The sequence below is a fragment of the Eptesicus fuscus genome, chromosome 24 (assembly GCF_027574615.1).
Source record: "Eptesicus fuscus isolate TK198812 chromosome 24, DD_ASM_mEF_20220401, whole genome shotgun sequence".
Taxonomy (NCBI): domain Eukaryota; kingdom Metazoa; phylum Chordata; class Mammalia; order Chiroptera; family Vespertilionidae; genus Eptesicus; species Eptesicus fuscus.
This window is the reverse complement of record NC_072496.1, coordinates 12,472,237-12,499,429: the sequence shown is the minus strand read 5'-3', so window position 1 is coordinate 12,499,429 and position 27,193 is coordinate 12,472,237. Positions and strand designations below refer to the sequence as shown.

The following is a 27,193-nucleotide window of genomic DNA, read 5'->3' as shown; positions in this document are numbered from 1 at the left end:
ACCCAGTGTCACTGCGCTCTGTTCTGTCTGCTCTGAGAGCCTGGCAGCTTGTTGGGTGGGGACTCTGTCTCAGGAATATTCACACAGTGGCTGGTGTGTGTGTGCCCACGTGCTGATGGTGGAGGGAATGAGGAAATGCAAGGCTTTGCCCGGCCGGCGTGGCGCAGTGGTTGAGCATCGACCTACAAACCAGGAGGTCACGGTTCGATTCCCGGTCAGGGCACATGCCCGGGTTGCGGGCTCCATCCCCAGTGTGGGGCGTGCAGGAGGCAGCCGATCCATGATGCTCTCTCATCATTGATGTTTCTAGCTCTCTTTCCCTCTCCCTTCCTCTCTGAAATCAATAAAAATGTATGTCATATATTTAAGAATAAAAACTAAAAAAGGCTCAGCTTTGTCCCTGAAGAGCGAGCATGTGGTTCCTTGTGACCGAGGTGAGGAAGGCAAGCGAGGCAGAGGCAGGCGGCGAGGCAAAGAAGACCGTGACGGCCACGTGGGGGCAGCGGGGGGGGGGTGGGGGGAGGGTCATGTGCACCATGCTTAGGAATTTGGACTTTGCTGTGAAGGAAACTTGGGTTGGCAGGAAAATGGACATGATCCTATTTGCATTTCAGGGGAGAATGTTCATCTGTCTGATGAGGTAGCCAAAGCATGATCCCGGATGCTGCTCTAGAATCCCTGGGCGCTTGTTAAAGCGCACACGCCTGGGTTTACGGCTAATCCTGTAGAATCAGAATTTCTGTGGGTTCGGCATCGAAACCTGCGTTTTGAAAACCCCACAAAATCCTTACAACCGATCAGCTTACAGTGTGGGAACCACCGGGGAAGGGGATGGAAAGACAGAGGCGGGAACTCAGACCGGCGCAGATTTTGGAGTCAGATCAACTCGAGTCTCAGCTCAGTCGTCTATTGGCTCTCATTTTAGCCTAGTTACTTAGCATCTCTGAGACTGTGGTTTTTTCCTTCCATAAATGGGTTTAAAAGTACCCACCTCGTGCTGGTGTGATCCAGATGAAGTGAGATAACATGTCAAGTATCTAACATGTGTGAAGGCACATTGGAATCACCTAGAGCAGTGGTCGGCAAGCTCATTAGTCCACAGAGCCAAATATCAACAGGACAACGATGGAAATTTCTTTTGAGAGCCAGATTTTTTAAACTTAAACTTCTTCTAATGCCACTTCTTCCAAATAGACTCGCCCAGGCCGTGGTATTTTGTGGAAGAGCCACACTCAAGGAGCCAAAGAGCCCCATGTGGCTCGCAAGCCGCAGTTTGCCAACCACGGACCTAGAGGAGTTATTCAATCTCTGTGCTCCCCAAGATCCTGACATGGGGTGTAAAGGCTTCAAGAGACTCCCCAGATGATTTTGGTTCGAAACCAGCAGAACTACACAGCTCTCCTTCCCCCGGAGTGGTGACAGCAAAGCTATACAAAGGGATAAATTTGCCTGGCCAGTGTGGCTCAGTGGTTGAGCGTCGACCTATGAACCAGAAGGTCACAGGTTCAATTCCTGGTCAGGGCATATGCCCGGGTTGTGGGCTCGATCCCCAGTTGTGGGGCATGCAGGAGGCAGCTGATCGATGATTCTCTCTCATCATTGATGTTTCTACCTCTCTGTCCCTCTCCCTTCCTCTCGGAAATCAATAAAAATATATTTTAAAAATAATAATGAAAAGGGATAAACTTAGGAGATTTTTTTGAAGCGACAGTGTCCAGGATTCTCAGGTGTTTCATCTGGATGAGTGGAGGTGCCCAGACAACAGGAGAAAGCAGTTCTGTTTGACACGTGGAGGCTATGGCTCATCTCAGGGGAACCATGTCCAGAAGTGAGTGCCCCCTACTGGACACGGGCCTCAGGAGAAAGTCTGGGCGTGGAGATGAAGGGTAAACCATGGCTTAACAGGACATGATCCCTCAGCGATAGGATGGAGGATTTAAAAAAGGCCTCATGCCCTAGCCAGTTTGGCTCAGTGGATAGAGCATCGACCCTTGGACTGAAGGGTCCTGGGTTCGATTCCAGTCGAGGGCGCATACCTCAGTTGCAGGCTCGATCCCCAGCCCTGGTCTGGGTGCATGCAGAAGGCAACCAATGGATGTGTCTCTCTCACATCGATATTTCTTTCTCTTCTGTCTCTCCCCCCCTCCACTCTCTCTGAAAATCAATCGGAAAATATCCTTGGGGAAGGATTAACAAAAAAAAAAAAAAGAGGCTTCATGATTCACCTCCAGGTCAACACCAAATTGTAAAGGATTCCGAAAAAAAACAAACTCGAGTGAATAAAGTTGAAAATAAATATTAGGAAGAGAAAGAGGAGGGGGTTTTATTTTACTCGCACCCTAAGGAGTCACTCTCAGGCCACGGTGACATCAAGAACGACTATCAGCCAGGCTGGTGTGGCTCAGTAGATTGAGCCTCAAAGCATGGACCAAGAGGCCCCAGGTTCGATTCCCAGTCAGGGGGCCTGCAGGAGGCAGCCGATCAATGATTCTCTCTCATCATGGATGTTTCCCTCTCTCTTCCTCTCCCTTCTTCTCTATCTAAAAATCAATAAAAACATATGGAAGGGAGGGAGGGAGGGAGGGAGGGAGGGAGGGAGGGAGGGAGGGAGGCTGGAAGGCTATAAGTTTCTTTAAAGCAGGAACCCTGTCCTGCCAGAGCTGGGCACTCGAGCCAAGGCAGGTGGCGGCCTGGAGGACTGAGTCTGTAGACACAGTGGTTTCTCTGGGTTTACACTTGTACCTGAAATCCGCCAAACTGCTGGTTTACTGCCGCTCGTGTGGAAAGAACACTTCCAGGCATCTCTTGTTCTCCTGAACCGTTTTACGCAAAGAGTTGACCGAGGTGATCGAGAGAAATCTATGTCCTCTGCAGAATCAAGGTGATACTTGTTTTTCAAAATATATTTTTTATTGATTTCAGAGAGGAAGGGAGACGGGGAGAGAGAGATAGAAACATCAGTGATCAGAGAGAATCATGGATCGGCTGCCTCCTGCACGCCCCCCTACTGGGGATGGAGCCCACAACCCGGGCATGTGCCCTTGACCATAATCTATCTGGGGACCCTTCGCTCCATCCACTGAGCAAAACTGGCTAGGGCTCAAAATGATGGTGTTGGGTTTTTTTTTGTTTTGCAGTAAAAACCCACTCCTAATGGTTTCTTGTTTAGTTCGTTATTAATGACCAACTACCCAGTTACATCTTTAGTCCTTGATGGGGCTTTTAATATGAAGGAAAGCACACTTGTCTGGAGTATGGACGTTTTGGGATAAAAGAACTCACATTAGGAAAGTTAAAATTCCAAATATGCTGATCTCTGTATACCGGCTTATACCAATTATGCTGCATGCTAGAGCTCATTACCTTGTACTTTTCAGACGGATGTTCCTTTGCCTCCTATTAAATTTGAAATGTGCACAACGGATGAACACTTTCGGGGAGTCAGCATATTTGAGAGGCCCTGTCTTGTTTTATTATTCTGTTAACTCCATTTAAAACTATTAACAAATACTGAGAGGTTGTGAGAACATTGCTGTTCAAGTGCTAATACAGAGAATTACAGCTCACTGTGTTTCAAGTTTAAACCAATAGACACTGAAGAAGTGTAACTCATTGTCAAAGATTATTTTATATAGTCACACAGAAACACTTCTAAATCAGATGAGCTAGCCCACCGGTTTGACTCAGTGGTTGAGCGTCAACCCATGAACCCGGAGGTCACAGTTTGATTCCCAGTCAGGGCACATGCCTGGGTTGTGGGCTCGATCCCCAGTGCAGGGCATGCAAGAGGCAGCTGATCAATGATTCTCTCTCTCTCCCTTCTCTGAAATCAATAAACATACATGTGCATATAAATCAAATGAGCTAGCTGTGTGCAGTCAGTTTCTTTAAACTTGTATAAAAGATGGAAAGAGATATCTAACAACCAAAAGAGAATATAAGTAAATGCCATTTTTTAAAAAATATACAAAATTTCAAGCAGAGAATGGGCTGTACTTTTTTAGTTTTGTCTTTTCAAGCCAGAAAAGGGATCAACATTAGTCTAACATCAGTGTATGTCAAGAACCGTAAATAAACATCTTTTCCCACCTTGATTAGGCTGAGAGACGTTACGTAACTTATTCTCACGCAATCCAAGTGGAATCGCTGCCAAGCTGGGATCCGATCCTCACCCTAGGATTCCAGCATCACCCCCATCTTTCCACCCAGGGAAGAACAATTTTGAGCTACCGCACTCCTGTCTTCCATTTGCAAGTACTTAGAGAGTTTTGTCTTTCAGAAACCAGTAGAAGTCATTTCCTGCAAACACTTGAAAAACCAGGCCATGGCCCTAGCCAGTTTTGCTCAGTGGATAGAGCGTCAGCCTGTGGACTGAAGGGTCCTAGGTTCGATTCTGGTCAAGGGTACATGCCCGGTTTGTGGGCTTGATCCTCAGTAGGGTGCATGCAGGAGACAGCCGATCAGCCCTGACCGGTTTGGCTCAGTGGATAGAGCGTCGACCTGCGAACTGAAGGGTCCCAGGTTCGATTCCAGTCAAGGGCATGTACTTGGTTGTGGGCACATCCCAGTAGGGGGTGTTGCAGGAGGCAGCTGATCGATGTTTCCCTCTCATCGATGTTTCTAACTCTCTATCCCTCTCCCTTCCTCTCTGTAAAAAATCAGTAAAATATATTAAAAAAAGAAAGAAAGAAAAAGCCGATCAATGATTCTCTCTCATCATTCATGTTTCTCTCTCTCTCTCCCTTCCTCTCTGAAATCAATAAAAAATATATTTTTAAAAAAGAAACAGGTCATGAACAATATGGGTAATTTGATTTCTGATCAGAAATACGATGTGACTCTAACATAATAAGATCTCTGGCTTATATTTGCCTCTCAAGGTAATTTCAAGAGTTCCCAGAAAGTTCTGAGAGCTGCGGATTGGCAGGTCAGGGGTGCAGCTCCCCAAAGTGTAGGGGGGTGTGTGTGTGTGTGAGACACGAGTCCATGCTTGTCAACAGGAAGGGATTCAAGTGTATTATTATTTTTTAAACTCCATGCAGACTGAACCGTCCTCCTGTATGGAGTCCGCCCACAGGCCATGACTTGGATCCTTCCTTCCCAGTTAGAGCAAGTGGGTAACAGAAGTTCATTCAGAACATAGGGGAGGTTGGAAAATGAGAAGCTAGAGTATTTTCTTTCCATATATATATATATATATATATATATATATATATATATATATATATATATTTGTATTGATTTCAGAGAGGAAGGGAGAAGGAGAGGTAGAAACATTAACCCTTTGCACTCGCTTGCTTTTTTTCTCGATTCCTTTATTCTAATGCTAACTGTGTCGAGTCACACTCGACATCCAAGTGCAAAAGATTAATGATGACAGAGAATCATTGATCAGCTGTCTCTTGCACGCCCCCTACTGGGGATGAGCCTGCAACCCAGGCATGTGCCCTGACCCGGAATCGAACCATGACCTCCTGGTTCATAGGTCGATGCTCAACCACTGAGCCACACCGGCCTGGCTGTTTTCTTGTATCAGGAGGATTTAGGAGGATTTCCTAGACCTGTATGTTGTTTTCTAGCTTTATGCTCTATAAATGTTTCATGGCCACTATGTATGTACTCCACAAATGCACTCTCTTTGTTTTTAGCAAAGAGTAATTTGAGTCACTTTTGCTTCGCATGCAAATTAGCTTTTTAACGGAAATGCCTTTGATCACTGTAATGAGAGCGTCTTGCTTTTTAGTCGCCTGACCCTGCATTATTTGGATTTATCCCGAATCTTGCCGTTGGCTCTCATTTGCCTGATGGTCTTGGCGAGGCTGCCTCTGCCAATGCGTCCTCCGTGGATCGCTCTGTGGAGAGGGGGAGGGGGAGACTGAAATTGATCATGTTCCTTTCTGTCTTTGTCACATTTCATTTCTCCCCTCATGGCTCTGGTGAAGATAAAGATTTTAATGCTAAAGGGCAAGGACCCGACCCTGCAGGGATGTGCTCCCTCTCTCTGTTGGAAACATAATGATTTCGCAGTCTCTGCCTGGCACGCACTGCGTGTGTCAGCTCTGCTTCTTTATTCCGAGTCCTCCGTGGCTCTCCTGCTCCCTCCTCGCTGCCATAATCCGCTTCTGACCAGCTGGGAAGCCTGACCCGTGTGCGGAGCCGGTTGAAGTAGAGAAGTGCTGGGAGAGTGGAAACCTTATAAGAATGTAAATTGCCTTTCCCACCGTTCCACTGCGAGCAGAAACGCCGGCTTAATGCGCTCTCCTGTTGAGTGAGGGTTTTAGAGTTGACAGGCTCGCGTGCGGGATTCTGAGAGGGCCCAGCAGCACCCGCACCCTAGGAATTGGGGGAGGGCTCTGGCACTTCTGTGGCCAGTGTGGGCATGGGAGTCTGTGTGGAAGACCTACCGTTAGCCCTGGGCTGTCAGCTTCCTATGGATAAATTGAGCAAAAGGGCTGTCAGGTGCCACCTTTAAAACTACAAGAGCCCTAACCAGTTTGACTCAGTGGATAGTGTCGGCCTGTGGACTGAAGGGTCCTGGGTTCGATTCCAGTCCATGGCACGTACCTCAGACTTCGGTTGCAGGCTCGATCCCCAGCCCTGGGCCAGAAGGCAACCGATCGACGTGTCTCTCACATCGATGTTTGTCTCTCTGTCTCTCCCCTTTCTTCCACTCTCTCTAAAAATCAATGGAAAAATGTCCTCAGGGGAGGATTAACAAAAAACAAAACTACAGAGGAACACTAAATTAAAGGGATGGCGGTGAAGATAACTGAGGACATAAATCGATCAGCCTCAGCTTTGCAAACCACATACGTGGTCTTTGCATTTGTAGTTCATGAAGTAAAAAAAAACCCATACTAATGATCATACTAATGTCATCAACAGCCAACCAGGGTTGTTTTCTTATCTGTGTTTTTTTTTTTAATTAAAGAATAAAGCATTTCTTTTTAGCTTTCTGTTATTCAAAATAATAAGAGATTTTGTTAATCAAAATAACAGTAACGGCAGCCTGGTCTGGTGGCTCTCTCCCTCTCTCTCCCTCCCTCCCCACCTCCTTTTCTCTCTCTTTCCCTTCCTCTCTCTAAAATAAATAAATATATCCTCTGGTGAGGATAAAAAAAATAATGGCAATAATATTTATTTATTCAACAAGTATTTATTGAGTACCTACTAAATGTCAGACATAGTTAGGCATTGTTCATTGGGACGGGGGTGTTGAGAGAGAGAGATTGAGATTGATTACTGACCTGGTGGAACTTAGATTCTAGAGGGCTCTTCTCAGTCTTCCCATCCCAGCCTCATTTAGGGCTGGTTCACAGACTTCAGGTACAGGGCCAGAGCCGGTCGTACCAAGCTTTGGTCTGTCTACAGCAGTGGTTGGCAAACCGCGGCTCGCGAGCCACATGCGGCTCTTTGGCCCCTCGAGTGTGGCTCTTCCACAAAAAGCCACGTGCGGGCGCGCACGTACAGTGCGATTGAAGGAGTACCCTAATTAAGTTAATAACAATGTACCTACTTATATAGTTTAAGTTTAAAAAATTTGGCTCTCAAAAGAAATTTCAGTCGTTGTACTGTTGATATTTGGCTCTGTTGACTAATGAGTTTGCCGACCACTGGTCTATGGCATCCTTGTCAGATGCTCAGATTGGACGCTGACTATTCAGGTGTTAGTATGAAGGGTTCCTGGAAGTGGAATGTGCTTGTCAGCACCCTCATTTCTGAAGTTTCCACCTCCTGGGTCCAGCTGCCTCAGCATTCACTTCACATCGATTAGCCACAGTGCTTCCGTTTTCATCAATAGGCGTAGGTATGTGTATATAGTTTAAATGTGCTCAAAAAATTGTTCACAAGTTAGACATTAGAGCTTTGCTTCTTGTTATGCTGCTCAACATGAACCCCCAGTTGATGCATTTTTTTAAAAATTAGCTCTAGCTTGTTTGGCTCAGTGGCTAGAGTGTCAGCCTGCAGACTGAAGGGTCCCCGGGTTCAATTCCTCTCCTTATTCCTCTCCGTGGTGAATTTCTTTGGCTAGTATTCATAATGGCACTTTTCTCAGAAACATCTCATGATTGCCCCAGAATAGAGAAAGGAGCTTATTTTGAACAGGGAACGTGGCCAAGTTATTTTTTGAAATGAGATTCTTAGCTATGGACCTTTTTTTTTTTTTTTTTAACTACCTCTGACCTAGTTCATAATATCACGAGAAGCAGAACTAACAGAGAACGTGGCTCTTGTTTCATGAGATTGACAAATGAACAAGACATACAAGTTTTAAAAGAAAGTCAGAGTTCGCTCTGAGATGAGAGAGCTGACTTCAATTGAGGCTCTCTTTATAATTGCTACAATAAGAAAAGTAGATGGACTTACATTTTTCCGGAGGGAAAGATTTGGACATATTCTTGAATGTTTGCCAATTATAGGTTCTTTATAAAAATAAAGTGTGTATGTTACCTAAATGTTAATAAGAGTAGCATTCTAAGCAAAGAATGTCATGGAATGAGAAATGCTAAATTTGAGAAGTAGCTACTAGTAAAAAGTCATCTCATCCAAGGTCTTCCCAGTACAGGAGACCTTGTCCCCAGTCTTGATGGAAAGCCAGGAACGTCTGACATCTCCAGGGATAGAACATTCTGGTTCCTGAGGCAGCCACTCGGCTGTTGAGCGTCTCTGTTATAAACTACATTGAAAACAAAAAGGCAGCTTTGGAATGAGCTGCCCCCCAAATAGGCACTGATTTTAATACTAAATGCTTAAAATACAATAAACCATTTAATGATCCAATAATGATAACTGGTACGTGGGCTAAGCACTTTAAATCCATTATGTCATTTACTTCTAACATCAAGAGTATGAAAACCGACTCTTTCCCCTTTTTACGCACAAGGAAACAGGCACAGAGGAGTTCAATGATTTACCAAGATAACCGTGATGGAAAGAGACTGAAACAGGGATTCAAGCCCAAAACTCAAGCTTAAAAACCCAAGCTCATAGCCATTGGTTGTCCTTCTCACTTCAACCCTATTGGGCATGTGTTGAATTTCTGTTTGCGTAAAGGACTGATGCTCACTTGTCTAAGTAATTTTTCCAGAGTGGAATCTGATTTTTTTTTTTTTTAAGACCGGAATCGAACCTGGGACCTCTCAGTCCACAGGCCAACGCTCTATCCACTGAGCCAAACCAGTCAGGGCGGAATCTGATTCTTAAGCCTACTCTTTATGCCAGAGTCATCCAACATGCAATCAGCATGCAGAGTCAAAAAGTTACATGATACATGCAATAAATGGTCAGTACAGCTGGAGTTGAGGACATGAGTCTCAATGTTCAGTAGAACTTTATCATTTCGCCCTAGCCAGTTTGGCTCAGTGGATAGAGTGTTGGCCTGTGAACTGAAGGGTCCCAGGTTCGATTCCAGTCAAGGGCACATGCCCAGGTTGTGGGCTCCATCCCCAGTAGGGGGTTACAGGAGGCAGCCAATCAGTGATTCTCTCTCATCATTGATGTCTCTATCTCTCTCTCTGCCCCTCTCCTTTCCTCTCTGAAATCAATACAAATATATTTTTTTTAAAAGATCAGGGATCAGGTTGGTGAATAAGGAGCACTGAACAGCAGTTCTGGAAGCCTGAGCTGAAACCAGGCCCAGCTCTGTCCCTGGATGGCCCTGCGACCTTGAAAAGCAACCAGATCTCTCTCTCTTAGTTTCTTCCTATTGAAGTAAGGATTGAAGCAGCAAATCCCACAGTCTCTCCCATCACCAATCATTAGTGCAGGCTCCCCCTGCAGCACACACTTAGGATATTTTCTGGATCCTTGTATTTCAGTTGCAGACTAAGCTTCACTAGGATGCTATTCACCTGCCTCTCCTTGTCCTGATGCACAGGAGCTAAGTGCTCTGGGCACATTAGTTCACAGGAACTGAAATAAGGAAACGTCACTCCTCAAGAGACCAAGCCTTAATGTTTGTGTTACAGGGGAGGCTGACGAATAGGCATGACCGTTTTTTTAAAGGCACTGTTACTGCCCACTGAGTTCAGGAGGATTCTATTCTATTGAGTTTTGTGGGAAGAGGAGTGAGAGGTTCTCATTGGCCTCCCCGGGAAGATGCTCAGGAGACAGGTGTCCCATATGTGTGTCCATCCTTGTAGAAGGAAGAGAGGGAGGCGGGTGCCAAAGGCATGTACTGTCAGCTCACAGCATGTGTTTAGGGAACACGAGACCAGGCTAACTCTGCCTGCACTGGAGTCTCTAGGACTTGATAATATGCTGTTATAGTCGGTGTTGCTGACATGTCCCGGCCACACAGACCCGTTCAGAGCTCCCGCTGAGGGTGACTTTTGGCTGCAAACAATGGGCATTTAAGTGTGGACGCTAAAAGAACCGTTGAGTGTACTGTTACCCGGATTCAAATTTCACGTGGTGCTTGCCTTTTACCATGTACCTGTGTTGTCGGTGACCTTCTCCAGGTCACATATTCTTCTGTACTCTAAGAATAAAAAAAGTAAAATTCAGTAAATTCTGTATTCCACTCAGACAGGACCTTGCTCCGAGTATCCATGTTGAACAGTATTCAGAGCCCTGGGAATTTCCATCCTTGAACTTGATCACAAAGGACTGGTTGAATTCCAATTAGAGAATCCTGGAGGGAATAAAACCAGGGGAGGAAGTATTTCCTGTACTACAGTTTGAATTATAGAAAGACTGTCTACATGTTCTCTGTAGACTTCCTCCTCCTCCTCCTCCTCCTTCTCTTCCTCCTTTTTCTTCTCCTCCTCCCTCCTTCCTTCTTTTATTAATCCTCACCCAAGGATATTTTTTATTAATCCTCACCCAAGGATATTTTTTAGAGAGAGTGGAATGGAGAAACATCGATGTGAGAGAGACACATTGATTGGTGGCCTCCCACAGGCACCCTGACCAGGGCTAGGGATCGAGCCCTTGACTGGAATCGAACCCAAGAAACTTCAGTCCACCAGCCAACGCTCTGTCCACTGAGCCAAACTGGCTAGGGCAGTGGTCGGCAAACTCATTAGTCAGCAGAGCCCAATATCAACAGTACAACGATTGACTTTTTTTTTTTTTGAGAGCCGAAAACTGGCTTCTGCGCATGGGCCACGAAGTTTCAGTCTCACTGTACGTGCGCGCCCGCACGTGGTATTTTGTGGAAGAGCCACACTCGAGGGGCCAAAGAGCCGCATGTGGCTCGCGCGCCGCAGTTTGCCGACCACTGGGCTAGGGCATGCTTCTTGGGTGTATCCTTTCAGTTCAGGTTCCCGTTGCGAAATGCCGTCTTCCCCGTCATGGGAATGCCAGAATGCCAGTGTTCCCTTAACTGCCTGTAAGTTTTTTCTCCTTTTCTATTTTTGCCTTAGGTTATCATTTTATACCCTTTCCTTCCATCTTCTCCTCCCCTCACTCCCTCTCACTTTCCCTCCTCCCCCCCCCCCAAATCCCAAAATAATAAAATGCAGAAGAGGGTTCATGGCGTGTCCAAGCTTGAGAGTGGTTAAACAAGAGCGGAAGAGAATTGTTCTTTTATTTTTCTAAACTTGAGTGATTAGGTTATTGCTGTTTCCCTGTGGCAGGGAGGGGAACATCAGGCTTTGGGCCAGGCCATATAAGACTCATGAAATCATTTGGTCTGGCCCTGCCAAGGCATTAAGGGTGAGTTAATTAAGTGTTTGACCAAATAGAGCAGGCTAATTTTTAAGTAGATAATTTTGTATGGCCCACGAATCTATAATAATAAAAGTGTAATATGCTAATAAGACTGGACGTCCGAACAAACTTCCTGATGTCCTACCTTATGTCCTTCTGGACGAAGCCACGACGGCGGGGGCCGAGGCAGAAGCAGTTAGCGGTGATTAGGCAGGCAGGCAAGTGGTTAGGGGCGATGAGGCAGGCAGGTGAGTGGTTAAGGGCAATCAGGCAGGCAGGCAAGTGGTTAGGGGCAATCAGGCAGGCGAGCAGTTAGGGGTATCAAGCAGGCAGGCAGAGTGGTTGGGGCAATCAGGCAGGCAGGAAGAGGCAGTTAGGGGTGATCAGGCAGGAAGGCGAGCAGTTAGGGGTGATCAGGCAGGCAAGCAGAGTGGTTAGGGGCAATCAGGCAGGCAGGCAGAGTGGTTAGGGGCGATCAGGCAGGCAGGCAGGCCAGTGGTTAGGAGCCAATGGTCCCAGATTGTGAGAGGGATGTCCCCCGAGGGGTACCAGATTGTGAGAGGGTGCAGGCGGGCTGAGGGGACCACCACCCCTCCCCTCCCCCCCCCCACCCCTGTGCACAAATTTCATGCACCAGGCCTCTAGTGATGTTTTAAATATCCAAATGTCCCTGGGCAGAAAAAAGATTCCCCACCCCTGCCCTATGGGATAAAGATTAAGGAGTGTGGTAAAAGATTTTAGATACTTAAAAATAATGAATTGCATTAGAACTTCCCAGTAGTCATAGTTTCAAAACATTAAGATGTTTAGAACTTAATAATTATTTGTGTGTTTTTTAAAATCATTTTACCATTTAAACTGAGAGCACATTGTTCATATTTAACCATAGTGTCATTAGTCAGCAAATTAATTTTTTAATATTTTTTAAATTTTTATTTATTGATTTGAGAGAGAGAGAGAGAGATTTGTTGTTCCGCTTATTTATACATTCATTGGTTGTTTCGTGTATGTACCCTGACGCGGATCAAACCTGCAACCTTGGCATATTGAGACAATGCTCTAACCCAGTGGTCGGCAAACTCATTAGTCAACAGAGCCAAATATCAATAGTACAGCGATTGAAATTTCTTTTGAGAGCCGAAAACCAACTTCTGTACATGGGCCACGAAGTTTCAGTCTCACTGTACGTGCACTCCCGCATGTGGTATTGTGTGTAAGAGCCACACTCAAGGGGCCAAAGAGCCGCATGTGGCTCGCAAGCTGCGATTTGCCAACCACTACTCTAACCCACTGTGCTACCCAGCCCAGGCCAACTTATTTCTGATATTGTATCTACCTAATAAAAGAATAAGATGCAAATTCAACGGTACCTTCGCGACATCCACCAGCCAATCAGGAGTGAGTATGCAAATTAACCCAACAAAGATGGTGGGTTAATTTGCGTATGCAGGCACCGAGCAGCCAGGGGTGGGGCGGGATATTTGCGTCGTCACCATGGCGACAACTCAGGCATTCCGCACCGCCCCAGTAGCTCCGGGCCTCTGGGCAGCGTGGGAAGGTGGAAAGGCGGCTCCAGGCCGGAGCCACGAAGGCGGTGCCGGCAGCCAGGGGAAGGAAGGCCCGTTCTTTTTTTTTTTTAATTTCTTTATTGATTAAGGTGTCACATATTTGTCCTCATCCCCCCATTCCCATCCCACACCCCTCCCCACGCATGCCCCCACCCCCCTGTTGTACTTAACCATTGGTTAGGCTCATATGCATGCACCCAAGTCCTTTGGTTGATCTCTCCCCTATATCCCCACCCTCCCCTACCCTCCCTCTGAGGCCCGACAGTCTGATCCATGCCTCCTTGTTTCTGGGTCTGTTCTTGTTCATCAATCTATGTTGTTCATTATTTCCCCTAGATGAGTGAGATCATGTGCTACTAGAAATACACTTATAAGAACCAAAAATGAGACAAGCAATAATGGTTATGCTGAAAGGCAAATGAATCAGTCTGTAGTGAGTTTCTTTCTGGGTCAACAGTTCTTTTGTGACCCAATTTCAATGTCCAACAGTTCCTTATGTGCACATGTCAGCACTGACATTTCAGTTCTGGATGGTGGACAAATGGTGGTAATACAGGTCCGACCCTCTCTGGTTTGGTCCTGGGCAACCTGCAGTGATGCACAGCTGCTGACTGCCAGCATGGGAAGGCGACGTCAGCGTCAGGAAGGCCCATTCTTGCACGAATCTTCATGCATCGGGCCTCTAGTACAATGCTATTTATACATACACATATTTACAACTTGTAATTTTTTTTAACAAGTTTAAATAGTTTTCTGAGTTTCAACATCTACAACTTAGAATCTTAACTGTGGTAGGGACCTCATTGTTTCATAGGTGAAGTTGTTTTCAAAGAAATAACTTGAATAAAAGACTAACTTTGGGCCTAGAAGCAAGTTCCGATGACCTAGTTCAGCATTCCTTTTCCTAAAGCCTCATGTCTCCTACACAGATTCTAATTATATCTTATGAATTTTTAAACTTCCGAGATTAGAGTATTGCAAGATTGAAGTTTTTCATAGACTGGTGGTAATGAGAGCAAATATAAATTAGAAGGTGATTTGGAAGTGAATCAGGAGCCTAAATTTATAGCTTCTGGGATGCTACTTAAATTAAAAAGTTAATTATAATGTGAATATGAAGGAAAGGTTTATTGCTCATTATTTAAAATATTTACATATTTATAAGAAACTTCATAGAACACTTTAATGTTCATTTTTCTTGCGTCTATAATACCTAATGACTCTTATACTTTATAATAGAGTTCATAAGTTTTAAAATATATTGAAATCCATCAAGAGTTCAAGGCGAGAAATTATACCCCTCAAGCAGTAAACACTCTTTGAAAGGATGGATAACAGCTGCTGGAGAAAATAGACGCTAGATTTGGCTAATTAATATGGTCCTTTCAGGATCAAAAACCCATCAATGGCCCGGCTGGTGTGGCTCACTGGTTGAACATCGACCCATGAACCAAGAGGTTATGGGTTCGATTCCCGGTCAGGGCACATGCCTGGGTTGCTGGCTTGATTCCTGGGTAGGGGGCATGCAGGGCTGCTGATAGATGATGATTATTCTCTCTCATCGTTGATGTTTCTCTGTCTGAAATCAATAAAAAAATATATTTTTAGAAAATCCATCAATGTGGATTATAGACAGTTATTGGTAGAAGTAATAAATATGTTTTATTAGCCCTACCCGGCTTGGCTCAGTGGATAGCGCATCAGCCTGCGGACTGAAGGGTCCCAGGTTCGATTCTGGACAAGGACACATGCCTCGGTTGCAGCTCGATCCCCAGTGGGGAGTGTGCAGGAGGCAGCTGATCCATGATTCTCTCTCATCATTGATGTTTCTACCTCTCTCTCCTTCTCCCTTCCTCTCTGAAATCAATAAAGAAATATATTTTTAAAAAATATGTTTTATTATACAGCATAAGGAGAACAAAGGAGAAGGCCCGCCCGCTGAAGTTTGTTCGTGTTATATTCACTGTTGACCTTCCGGTCAGCAAGAGGCTGGCTTCTCCACTGGTCTCCGTGCACAGCCCCGTGCACACACAGGGACGGGCTTCCAGGGGAGCACGTGGAACAGGGCAGATGGTGGTGCCAGACAGGACAAGGTTTGAAAACTGATTCTACTATAAGGTGACCAGACGTCCCGCTTTTGGCGGGACAGTCCCGATTTTTAACAATTTGTCCCACATCCCGCGGCGTTTTAAAAAAGTCCCGATTTTTGGCCGAGACCGGTTTGGCTCAATGGATAGAGCGTCGGCCTGCGGACTGAAGGGTCCCAGGTTTGATTCCGGTCAAGGGCATGTACCTTGGTTGCGGGCACATCCCCGGTAGGGGGTGTGCAGGAGGCAGCTGGTCGATGTTTCTCTCTCAAAATCAATAAATATATTTTTTTTTAAAATAATAAAAAAGTCCCGATTTTTGGAAAGAATGCACAAGCTAGGGAACGGCGGGACGGGAAAGGAATATACGGTTTTCGGCGGCCATGTGGCTATTTAGCCAGGATATGAGTTTTATATTATTTATGTTAATTTTATAATGTTAAACTTTAATAATAACAAATAATTGTTGAGAACTGATTATCGAGAACTGCTTATCAAAGTTCGCATTGTTCATCAGTTGTTAGAATTCGACCCCCATTGTTTGGACTTAATGAACAATGGCATTTTTGGGGGATTGGCAACGACGAAAACATTTTGTAACTGTCTCTCAGACAATACACATCGTACTGCGTGCTAGTAAGCTAGTTAAACAAGTGATGTCATTACAAATCAGCTATTCAGGTAATTTAGGTAAGTAATTTATTTATTTATTTCATAAATACATAAATTTTCTTGAATTTAGCAGACAGTACTCGTATTATTTATATTTTATAGTGGCGGCAAAAAGTCTAGCGCCGGCCTTGAAAGTGACACTTACAACTTACGTTACGGCAAATTCATGACCTTTTAAACAACGACAGCAACCTACTAAAAAAAATTCACTCAAATGAGAAATATGCCAAAGAATAAAATAATACTATACATAATTTTTTATTTATTATATTTGTAAATTGTACTTATGTTGAAATTTAAAAATATATATATTACAATACTATTTTTGCGTTCTATGAAAATTTTTGTTGCTCCATATAGACCAAATTTTTAATCAAGAACCCCCCTCCCCCCGGTCAATGGTGTCCCGCTTTACCAATGTTAAAATCTGGTCACCTTATTCTACTACCAACTTGTGACGTTGGGCCTCTTACATTCCACTGTTTCCCCAAACCTCACTGTCTTCATCTTAAAAATGTGTCACAAGCTAATACGATGATGCCTGCAAAGAACTTGGCACATGGGCACACTCAGGAAGTGGCAGCTATGTCATCACCGTCATCGGAAAAAGAAGAAAAAGAAAAGTCTGTCCCTCCTGTGTGTCTCCTCTACTACTCACACAAAACACTTCCGTTCTGACACTTCCGGTCACCAAATGGGTGAAGTGTTCCCCACAGCAAGCCATTCTGTCCACCGCCAGCAGGTGGTTCTGTAATTTAGCTCGGTTTGATATTGTCTATATAAGACTAGCGTTCCCGTTGCAGGAAAAATCCTGCAATAGGATTTCCTGCTGTACTCTACCCCGCCTCCGTTCCTCCCTGCTCCCCTGCCCCGCCTTCTCCGCCAGCCCGCCTGCGTTTCCCTTCGCCCCCAGCCCCGCCTCTGCTCTGCCCTTGTCGCCCGCCCCGCCTTCTCCTCCAGCCCTCCTGCTTTTCCCTTCTCCCCAGGCCCCGCCTCCGCTCCTCCCTTCTCCCCCCCCCCTCCCCGGCTTGCCTGCTTTCTTCGAAGCTTTACTCCCTTCTGCAGCTCTTGGCTTCTTTCGACACTGTCTTGATATGCAAATTATCTGCCATCTTTGTTGGGGTAATTTGCATATTCGTCCTGATTGGTTGGTGGGCATGGCTTGGCTGGTGGGCGTGGCTTAGGTGTAGCGAAGGTGCGGTCAATTTGCATATTTGTCTATTATTAGATAAGATAACTTCAGACCCCACAGGCTCCTTAACCTCAGTCCCATGAAACGGCCCCCGCTCCAGAGCCCATCCCCAGGAAGAGGTCCCCAGGTTACCCACAACGTCTGCCCTACTTGCCTACAAATTGGACGTTCCCATGACCTCCTCCCTCTTGGATTCATTTACTCGGTGGAGCAGCTCACAGAATGGAGGAAACACGGGTGTTTGCCAGTTTATCAAGGACGTGGAAAGGATACATGAGCAGCCAGATGAAAAGATCCATAGGGCCTGAGAGGGTCCTGAATGCAGTTAGTCCCTGCGGAGTCGGGTCGGGTCACACTCCGGCTTACCCACCCGGAAGCTCTCTGAACCCCGTACTGTTGGGATTTTTATGCACCTTTCCTCACATGGACACGATTGACCATTAACTCCAGTGCTAGCCCTTCTTCCCTCTCAAGACGGTGGGGGTCAGGGCTGAACAGACCAAGCTTATAACCATGACTTGGTCTTTCCCGTGACCAGCCCCACGCAGGAGCCATCTGGGAGCCCACTCAGTCACCTCATTAGAGCAAAACACTCCTATCACCCAGGAGATCACAAGAGTTTCAGAGCCCTGTGTCAGGAATTGGGGGGAAAGCAATATGTAGTGTCCTATTTTTCCCCCCAATATATTTTTATTGACTTAGGAGAGGAAGGGAGAGGGAGAGAGAGATAGAAACATCAATGATTAGAGAGAATCATTGGTCAGCTGCCTCCTGCACACCCCACACTGGGGATCGAGCCCACAACCTGGGCATGTTCCCTGACTGGGAATAGAACTGTGAACTCCTGGTTCATAGGTCAACGCTCAACCACTGAGCCATGCTGTATTGTCCTATTATTTCACGATGGACATGTGGGTATTAACGTGCATTTTTCTAAGTTGAGCAGTAGCATTCTTTTGACATCGATCAGTTAGACAGCCCAGAAGTTGATTCAGCTGCAGGTGCTAAATAGTTAAAGCATGCGAGGATTTGGCTTAATATTCTGCACTCAGACCACATGCACCGTTAGCACCTGGAGTTTCCTTTTCAGTGACATTTTAAATCCCTCGCCAGGAATGAATTAGCCATTGACCGAAACTTCGCCCTCCAAACGGATAACGAGGAAAGAGCAAATGGCAGCTTGGCCCAGAAGCACATCCCAACCCCTCGATGGCTCCTCTGAGAAGCTTAATGTGATTTCTCTATGAAAAGTTAATGGGGAATGCATTTCCTGACGGGGGAGTGGGTGTGTGGGTGTCTTGTAAAGGGTTCTATGGGATGGGATCAGCTTTACATGAAATCCCTGTTTTTAGTTTGTACCTTAAAAAAAAAAGTTTGAGTGCATAAATATGTGTGTGTTTTAACGAACTTACATTTCTCTCGGTGTACGATTGGGCTTTTCTGCTTGTTGCATGATGGGTGAGTTTATTGGTTTTTGGAACCTTTTTTGAAAATGTTTAAAATATGTATAAAATTTTTAAAATATATATGAGATTCAAGATAGAGGAGGAAGGAAAGGGAAAAATGCATGTAGTTTCTGTTTCATGGAACAAGACTTAACCCTAGCCCTGAGGAAGTGAGGAAGGGAGAGAGAGAAACATCAATGATGAGAGAGAATCATTGTTTGACTGCCTCCTTCATGCCCCATACTGGGGTTCGAGCCCGCAAACCAGCATGTGCCTGACCAGGAATCCAACCGTGACCTCCTGGTTCATAGGTTGATGCTCAACCACTGAGCCACATGGGACGGGCCAGCTCGGGATTTTGGATGACCTGATAGAGAAATGGAAGTAGCCTGTGGGCAGCCTCTGTGTTTGGTCTTGAACTAAACCTTTCCGGAGGTCCTGACTTCCTGCAGATGAATCAGTGGAGGAAATGCATGCCTAAATAAATCATCCCGCATGCTTGAAAGGTCCAACATAGAAAGTAAGTGAGTTAGTGAACGTGTATGCAGGAAATACTTAGTTGCAGGAAATAGCAACTGACGACAGTAGTTGCCTCTGGGGCCAGACACTGGAAAATAGAGTGACCAGGAGTGGGGGCAGGGTCTTACTTTTACACTGGGGATCATCATATTGTTTAGCTGATATTATACATGTAATACTTTTTTTAAAATATGAAGAGGTTTCCTTAAGTCTTAAAAAATAAATGAATGGCCCAGCGGTGTGGCTCAGTGGTTGAGCATTGACCTATGAACCAGGAGGTCATGGTTCGATTCCAGTCAGGGCACATGCCCATGTTGTGGGCTCCATCCCCAGTGTGGGACATGCAGGAGGCAGCGGATCAATGATTCTCTCCCATCATTGAAGTTTCTATCTCTCTCCTTCTCCCTTCCTCTCTGAAATCAATAAAAATATTTTTAAAAAAAAAAAAAGTTGAAATTTAAGTCAGCACCATCTTTCCACCGGGCCCTAGATTATTGCTGTGGTCTTCTAATCAGTCTCCTGCTGTGACTCTTGTCCCCCTGCAATCCTCTCCCCACAAAAGTGATTAAAAATTGTCCATTCTTTTAGCATCTCCACTCAGAAGAAACTGAAAGCATATTCAGACTGTGAAAAGACACATTTAGAAAACTATTTTCAATCTCTGGAAATGGCGCATGTTCTACCAGATGACGCCAACTGCCCTTGGTGGACTTGAAATATCGCAGCCAAAATTGTCCCCCGGGCTGAGCGGCTACACTCTGCAGCCAACTGGCCCCCTGTAGAGACCTTGATTTAAGACTGTGATTCACAGCCCGGCCGGCGTGGTTCAGTGGTTGAGCGTCAACCTATGAACCAGCAGGTCATGGCTCAATCCCCAGTGTGGGGCCTGCAGGAGGAAGCCAATCAATGATTGTCTCTCATCATTGATGTTTCTATCTCTCTCTCCCTCTCTGCCGGGGTTCTTGTCCCAGCATTAAGAAGGGTTCAGCAATCTGGAGAAAGGCTGTGCGTAGATTAAATAGGAGTCCAGAGCCAAAAGATAATTTTGAAAGGCATTGGGGGTGAGAGGAGCCTCAGCTAAAGGAGCTAAAGACTCCCCTTGACTCAGGACCCTTCCTTTTTATTAACACAATTTGTCCTAAGGCAAGATGGAGATAATACACTTCAAAGGATAGGGTACAGAAGCATTGTCAGATTGGGGAATTAGCCTACAGCTGTTCAGGTGTTTGGCCAGCAGGAGGCAATAACATGTAGATTGAAATGCCCTGAGCTGTCTGGCAGCAAACAATAATCCTATTCAGGTTTGGGGGAAGTGCCTATTAGCCATTCCAACAGGTAATTACATAATGTGACTCAGCCCTTGTTGAGCCCCCAAGTTTCATCAACCTTTTGATAAAACTCTTGTAATTATGACATGCTGGAATTAGATCCCTGGCTAATTAGCTCTCCATCTCTGAAATCAAGAAAAATATAGTTTAAAAGAAGAAGAAGCTCCTGTGTTCTCTGAGGAGTCCTTCCCCCCTGTGCACTGTCTTTCAAGGTTTGGAGGGGTCTCATTGAGGCATAGAGAATTGACCCCAAACAAGCTGTTGGGCTCTGCAGTAGCCAGCAGGCAGCTTGTCATGTAGCTGGTATCCGTGGGGTACGCGTCAATGGGACATAGCTCATGGTGAGCAAAAACTAATTTGTCAAATAATGAGATTTCGTGAGTGTGGCCCCAGAGTCTGAGAATTGCTGAAATTCAAGATAGAGGAGGAAGGAAAGGGGGGAAATGCATGTCGTTTCTGTTTCATGGAACAAGACTTACCCCAGCCCTGAACAATGATGAGCAAAGCTTAGCTGCCATGTAGGTACTAGGTAAGATCTCGTATTAAGGTCTTGAATGGCTCTCCTATCCTCGTCTTGGTCCTTACTTTGGAAACAAGTGCTAGAAATAATGGATGGTGAGTCTTCAATTGCTAAAAGCTCTACTATGCTTTCAATGAAAGAGACAAGTTGAATCCAAAAAGTGTTTGAGTCAAGAACTTATATTACAACAAATTCAGCGATAAATCCTGAACTCGACCGGGTTGGGCCAACCTCCTGTGTCTTCTACAAGTAGTATTCGGAGGTGTTAAGGCAAAATTTGAAATTAATAAATTGACTCAGTTTGTTTCAATTTTAGAAAAGAGTATTTCTCTCTTTTAGAAATATTTTCAACCAAGTTCGAAATAATAATGATTTTCTGGGCAAGGTTGGGCTAACCAGGAAATTATAGTTAGCTTCACTTTCTGATTTGCATCACAACTGTAACTTCAGTTCCATCCTGTCTGCAGCCCTGGTTGTTAGTAGCTGCCTGGCGCACTAGCCTGAGCCGGGGTTGAAGGCCCAGGCCCAGCTCAGGAAAGAATGTCACCATTGATTAGCAGGCCTGTGTTGGGCATGAAAGTGGGAGGGGACACACAGACTTGTCATACTAGCTGTAATTTCTCTACTAACCCTTTGCACTCGCTTGCTTTTTTCTCGATTCCTTTATTCTACTCGGGATTTAATTTTTTAAATACCCCAGATTTGCCCTAACTGGTTTGGCTCAGTGGATAGAGCGTCGGCCTGCAGACTCAAGGGTCCCAGGTTCGATTCCGGTCAAGGGCATGTACCTTGGTTGCGGGCACATCCCCAGTAGGGGGCGTGCAGGAGGCAGCTGATAGATGTTTCTCTCTCATCGATGTTTCTAACTCTCTATCCCTCTCTCTTCCTCTCTGTAAAAAATCAATAAAATATATTTAAAAAGAAAAATACCCCAGATTTTACAAAGCGCGGCAGTAGAATAAAAAACTGGAGTTTCTTTTCATACAAACTTACTTATTTGGATTTTTTTATATTTCAAATTATTGATACATTCAATACAATTCGACATACGAGCTGCTACCGATGCTAACCGTGTCGAGTCATACTCGACATCCGAGTGCAAAAGGTTAAGTCAAGAACAGGATTGGCATTTTTACTCATTGACTAGCCACCGTGCCTTCCTCGTGATCATTTCCGCAAACTGTACTGTCCATTGCAGTTGTTCATTCTAGATTCTGACCTGTGGTTCCTCATCCCATAAAAATGTCCAGGAGAACGTGCTACATTGTGCCGGGACTGACCAGCAGACCCTGAGCGACGGACCAGTGATGACTCTGACACACGTTTCTGTGAAAGAGAGGCTAAGGGGCTGCTGGTTATAGGAGCAAACAGCCCCGATTGCCTGCCTCCTTACGCTTTTACTGTAACAGTAGCTTGAACCAAAATTAACCTCTAGGTACAATCAGCAGGGTAAGCATCCATGAGAAACACCTGCTTCTACAAGGTCGGGTTTGAAGACTGAACATAGAGATTCCGGTAAAACACCCGGGGGCTTGGATTTGTTTGGAAAAGTCAAGGCAGGGGCTGCCGCCTTCAGCAAGGTCCCCCTAAGGGGCCCCCGACCTTTCGGAGATTCCTCCTTACAGACTTTCCAGCCAAGTCCCGTGCTTCCCCACAGCATTAGAATTCCAACTCATGTCCATGTTAGGGTCCCGGAGGGGGCTCGGTAACGAGCATCCTTCTTCCTGAGCAAGTTGACAGTTCTTTTTTTTTTTAATATATTTTATTGACTTTTTACAGAGAGGAAAGGAGAGGGACAGAGAACTAGAAACATCAATGAGAGAGAAATATCAACCAGCTGCCTCCTGCACACCCCCTACTGGGGATGTGCCCACAACCAATGTACATGCCCTTGACCGGAATTGAACCCGGGACCTTTCAGTCCGCAGACCGACGCTCTATCCACTGAGCCAAACCGGTTTCAGCAAGTTGACAGTTCTGACCAGGAGCAGCAGGTGAGGCTCAGCCAGGCTTAGCACCCAGCCGCAGTCAGCCTTGGATGAGGGTCAGCTTGGCCATGAAGGTGCTTGTCCAGGCACAGCTTGTGGGGCCTGGGGTGGGATGGCTTTCCCACGAGGAAGACGTGAGGAAGAAGCTGAATATGTATCTTGATCTCCCAATCCAGTCATTCACTCCCTCTTTGGAGCAGGGCATGGGAAGGTCTAGAAAAAGGCAAAGTTGTGTCACACCACAGAGCACCCTTGAACCTGGAGGTGACGTCAAGAATGGGGCAGAAGCCCTCGCCAGTTTGGCACAGTAGATAGAGCATCGGCCTGGGGTCTGAAGGGTCCCGGGTTTAATTCCAGTCAAGGGCACATGCCCAGGTTGTGGGCTCCATCTCCAGTGTGGGGTGTGCAGGAGGCAGCTGACCATGATTCCCTCTCATCATTGATGTTTCTATTTCTCTCTCCCTCTCCCTTCCTCTCTGAAATCAATAAAAATAGATTTTAAAAAATAAAGAAGGAAAGAATGGGGCAGAAGAATTTCCTCCATAGCACCCATATTCCTATCTGCTTTACCTTCAAATGTCTAGTGTTTATTGCCTGCCTTCCCCACTAAAATGTGAGCTCCGTGAGGGCAGGATCACTGTCTGTCTCTCCACTCTTCTCCGTCTCCAGGGCTCATACCCAAGTTGAAGCCACCATCATCTTCATGTAGGACCCTAGTCATTCTTAAATATATATCTATATATATAAAAGCCCAGCGACCAAATGGCAGAATGACCAGTCATTATGACAACGCACTGCGGTGGCCAACAGGCCCAATTGGGCCCGATCAGCCCCGCCCAACCTCTCATGGCCCCTCCCCCAGGCCAGTCCCACCCCCAATCGGCCCCCCCACCCCGATTGGGGGCGGGGCTGGCCGGCCAAACTGCCCGTGTCCCCTCCCTACCTCACCGACCCCACCCCCAATTGGCCCCCATCGGGGCGTTCCGGCCAGACCCCACCTGTGCACAAATTCATGCACCGGGCCTCTAGTATGTACACTGAGTGGCCAGATTATTATGATCTCTGAATGCATAATAATCTGGCCACTCAGTGTATATCCTACATAATAAAGGCTAATATGCAAATTGTCCCCTCGACCAGGAGTTTGACCAGCAGGCAGGCCGGCCAACCACTCATGTCCCCTCCCCCTGGCCAGGCTGGCCGGACCCCACCCATGCACGAATTCATGCACCGGGCCTCTAATGTGTGTATACACACACACACACACACACACACTGAGTGGCCAGATTATTATGCATTCAGAGATCATAATAATCTGGCCACTCAGTGTATATATATATATATATATCTGATTTCAGAGAGGAACCGAGAAGGAGAGAGATATAGAAACATCAGTGATGAAGGAGAATCATTGATAGGCTCCCTCCTGCATGCCCCACACTGGGGATCAAGCCCACAACCTCACCATAAGAGCTTTGTCTGGTGCCTGGGAGCTGGCTTGGCCTTCACTGGACAGCCCGGAAGTCTGGGGCACTAGTCACCCCTGGGGTAGCTCTAAACTCCAGTGGGATGAGAGTTTTCCCAGGAGGGTTCCACACAGTCCCTCCGAGGGCCCCGTGACACGGAGCTCAGCTGCCCATGGCTGTGACCTGCTCAGTCGGTTTTCTTATGGGCCTTCCCCTCTCACTGACCCTGCTCCCTCATTCCTGCCTCCTGGGAACCCTCCCGAATGAATGTCTTGCATCTTTGTCTCAGCTTCGGGCTCGGCTTTGGGGGACCAGAGGGTTTCGGCTCTCTGATTCCTCATGTGATCGGTGAATCTGCCACCTGGGCAGTGGGTCATCTTCTACTTCAAGTCGGAGACCCCAGTATCTCCCAGTATCTCTTGGGGAAGGTCAGCCTTCTTTCCTTGTCAATCCTGGGGTGTAATCACAGCCAGCTGACCCACTGATGTGCATCCTTTTGCTCTGAGTGCAAGTCTTATTGTATTGATGGACTAAGGCCCCCGGCTCAGCTCATTGATGAATGCCGTCAGCCAAGATCTCAGGAATGAAAGTCAATGAAATTGACCGCCAGGCAGCCTGTGTAGATCAGCAGGTGCCAATAACCGACGCCTTGCGCTGGCGATGAGAGAACGCACATCCTCGCCGAAAACAGCATGTAGGTCCCGGCTTCTACAGCTCCTTTTAGCCAGTGTGTGTAGATCCTTTGTCGTGACTGTGCTGTATCAGTTTGAGAACTTGCAGGCATTTTCATTGTAAGCTTTTAGGCTGTAAGTTACTTCTTAAAATTGTCTTTATTTAGCGCTTACTAGGAAGCAGGCACGGAGCAAAGCACTTCACATAGATTATTTCCTCTAATCTTCGTAATAACTGTTTCACTCTCAGAAGTGGAAACAGATTTTAATAAGTTAATCCTGTGTCCAAGGTTTCACCGCTAATAACTGGCAGAGCTGGGTTTCGCCTACCTTCTTGCAAATCCTCTGCTCCTTAGCATTTCTCTTTGCTCTTTAACCAGTCAAGTGTGAAAGTATAATACCTGATAGAGATTCTTGTGTTACACACACACACACACACACACACACACACACGTACGTTTTAAAGCTAGTGAATGTTGGGACTGCACTTTTTAGTAGCTTTATTCAAGGGGAACTACAGGTATTTCTTTTAAAAGGTGAAGTATTGCCTGGCCGGCATTGCTCAGTGGTTGAGCATCGACCTATGAACCAGGAGGTCATGGTTCAATTCCTGGTCAGGGCACATGCCTGGGTTTTCGGTTTGATCCCCAGTGTGGGGCGTGCAGGAGGCAGCCGATCAATGATTCTCTCTCATCATTGATGTTTCCATCTCTCTCTCCCTTTCCCTTCCTCTCTGAAATCAATGAAAATAATACTTAACAAAATAAAAGGTGAAATTTTTTACTGAATTGAAAGAGAAATTTTGATGATCCCATTAATTTTGACGAATAAATACACAGTTAATGGAAACAGCCAGAATTCTATTTTAAAATCTACTAACAATGTCGAATGCTTTTTCTTATATTTATTCCACCTCAGCTCCCTGAACTCACATTTCAAACCATTTGTCATTTATCTCAGAGCACTATGGAAAGAAGCATGAAAAGGTAGTTTTCTTAATTAATATATATATATATATATATATATATATATATATATATATACACACATATATATACATACATACACACACATATGTGTATGCATATATATGTATATATGTATATATATGTATATATGTATATATATACCTATATGTGTGTATGTATATATGTGTATATATATGTATATATATATATTTTTTTTAATTGATCTCAGAGAGGAAGGGAGAGGGACAGAGAAACAGAAACATCAATGGTGAGAGAGAATCATCGATTGGCTGCCTCCTGCACGCCCGTCACTAGGGATCGAGTCCGCAACCCCTGGCATGTGCCCTTCACTAGAACTGAACCCAGGACCCCTCAGTCCGCAGGCCGATGCTCTGTCCACTGAGCCAAACCAGCCAGGACCGTGAAACGATTTTTGCTGTCTTGTGTCTGTACATTCAGCCTCTCCCCCTTGTTATTCGGCATCAGAAATAGGGCCACAGCCTTTGGGCTTAGTTCTCTCAGAGACGGACTGCTGGCGTCCCTGGGCCTTGGCCAGAGGTAGACGTTAATGAGGTCTGCGCCCACTCCTTTCGCTGCCTGAGAAGCAAGCACAGAGCGAGGGCTGCTGTCCCGTGGAAAGGAGTCCTGCCTGGATGCTAATTACATCTGCCCCTGGAGAGAAGCGGGCTGTTGGGTGTTAGAGGAAACGGAATGATAGGTCACAGAAACAAGCCAGTTAATCCCAACGCGGATTTCTAGAAGCTTTTCCTACGGGGGCGTAGGAGGCAGGCGCCGAGCGGCTGCAGGGACGGTCGGCCCAGCTTTCCTGGCCGTTTGGGAGGAGGCGGGCAGGGCCTTTGTTCTGGGCAAACGTTACCCAAACCTGAGCGTGCCCCCCCGAGTTCCTTCTCTATTTTTACTTCTCGTACAAATTCATCATTGACGCGGTTACTTAGTAAAAACCAAGTAATCATGAACATGGTCTTCCTTGGCTCCCGGGGAATTGCTTTTCCCTCCTCTGCTGGTCTCCCCCGCCTGCCCCACTTTCTCTACCAGCCAGACGGGATTAGATGCTTCCCGAACTTGGCTTTGACCCGGTTCTCTGCTCTCGAAAAAT

General features: G+C 46.0%; 1 protein-coding gene across 1 annotated transcript in view; it reads left to right on the top strand.

Moving 5' to 3' along the window:
• The window catches only part of PLD5 (phospholipase D family member 5), a 178,576-nt gene that overhangs the window by 84,927 nt on the left and 66,456 nt on the right, over window positions 1–27,193 (top strand). The gene's annotated exons all lie outside the window — the stretch shown is intronic.